A 1,918-nucleotide genomic window follows, 5' to 3' on the forward strand; every position below is an offset into this window, starting at 1 on the left:
AAAAAAAAAAGATTTGCTGTTACTGTGTGTGGCTGTCAGATGGGAGAAAGGGCTAGTGAAGGTGGAGACAGGTTAAGAGCATGAGGTGGTAGGAAGAACCCTGGGTCCTTCTCCCGGTTCTGTCCCTGGTGACCACACAGCCAGGAGAATTCACCATGCTTCTTGGAGCCTCATTTTTATGATCTGAAAAGACTAAGTGGTCCTCTGTTACTGAGAGCACTTTAAAAATGAAGAATTTCTGTTTGTGTGCTCATACACATATACATCCTATAAATATATATATATATATATATATATATATGTAGTGAGTCATAATTTTACTCACAAGTCAGCTGATGTGTGTATATGTACATACATATATGTGTATACATATATTTTATGTATAAATGTCTTATATATGTGTATGTATATATATATGTAGTGAGTCATAATTTTACTCACAAGTCAGCTGATGTGTGTATATGTACATACATATATGTGTATACATATATTTTATGTATAAATGTCATATGTGTATTATATATATACACATATACAGCTACATGGATATAAATGTGTTATACACATGCATGTATATACATGTACATACACACACACAGTGTTCTTCATAAGCCCTCACAGGGGAATGCCTTTATTTGTCACCTGCCACTCTGATCTCTGGATCTTCTTTGCCCCCTGCTGCCTCTTGCCCTAGCGGACCTGAAGTTCCATTCAAGTCCATGGTCCCAGCCATGTACAGCCGTCACCTCCGCTTGCAAAGGCTCTGAGGTCCTTTAATAGGCCTCGGGCCTCTGTAGGTCCCCAGTGCTCTCAATAAGCCAGAATCCCCACACTGGACACAGCAGGAACTCTGGGTGTCCTACAGGTCCCAGAGACCCCCAGTGACTTTTCTTAAAATTTTTATGTTATATTGGACCGTAGTTGATTTACAGTGTTGTGTTAGTTTCAGGTGTACAGAAAAGTGATTCAGTTATACATATACATATATCTATTCTTTCTTAGATTCTTTTCTCATTTAGGTTATTACAGAATACTGAGCACAGTTCCCAGTGCTATACACTAGGTCCTTGTTGGTTATCTATTTTAAATAGAGCAGTGTGTATATGTCAATCCCAAACTCCCAATTTATCCCTATCCCCACCTCTCCCCTTTAGTAACCATAAGTTTGTTTTCCATGTCTGAGTCTGTTTTATGCATAAGTTCATTTGTATCATCATTTCCACTTCCAAATAAGTGATACCATATATTTGTTTTTGTCCGACTTACTTCACTTAGTATGATAATCTCTAAGTCCATCCATGTTGCTACAGATGGCATTATTTCATTCTTTTATGGCAGAGTAATATTCCATTGTGCATATCACATCATCTTTATTCATTCCTCTGTCAATGGACATTTAGGTTGTTTCCATGTCTTGGCTATTGTAAACAGCACTGCAATGAACATTGGGGTGCATGTATCCTTTCGAACCATGGTTTTCTCCAGAAATATGCCCAGGAATGGGATTGCTGGATCATATGGTAGCTCTATTTTTAGTTTTTTTTAAGGAACCTCCATACTGTTTTCCTTAGTGGCTGTACCAATTTACATTCCCACCAACAGTGTTGGAGGGTTCCCTTTTCTCCACACTCTCTCCAACATTTATTGTTTGTAGACTTTTTGATGATGGCCATTCTGACTGGTGTGAGGTGATATCTCGTTGTAGTTTTGATTGGCGTTTCTCTAATAATTGGCGATGTTGAATATCTTTTCTTGTGCCTGTTGGCCATCTGTATGTCTTCTTTGGAGAAATGTCTATTTAGGTCTTCTGTCCATTTTTTTTTTTTTTTTTTTTTTTGTGGTACGTGGGCCTCTCACTGTTGTGGCCTCTCCCGTTGTGGAGCACAGGCTCTGGATGCGCAGGCTCAGCGGCCATGGC

The 1,918-nt window shown here is 38.9% G+C and overlaps 1 protein-coding gene across 1 annotated transcript in view; it reads left to right on the plus strand.

Moving 5' to 3' along the window:
* VWA2 (von Willebrand factor A domain containing 2) overlaps window positions 1-1,918 on the plus strand; it is a 49,095-nt gene that overhangs the window by 12,462 nt on the left and 34,715 nt on the right.

Source organism: Physeter macrocephalus, chromosome 20, assembly GCF_002837175.3.
Source record: "Physeter macrocephalus isolate SW-GA chromosome 20, ASM283717v5, whole genome shotgun sequence".
NCBI lineage: Eukaryota > Metazoa > Chordata > Mammalia > Artiodactyla > Physeteridae > Physeter > Physeter macrocephalus.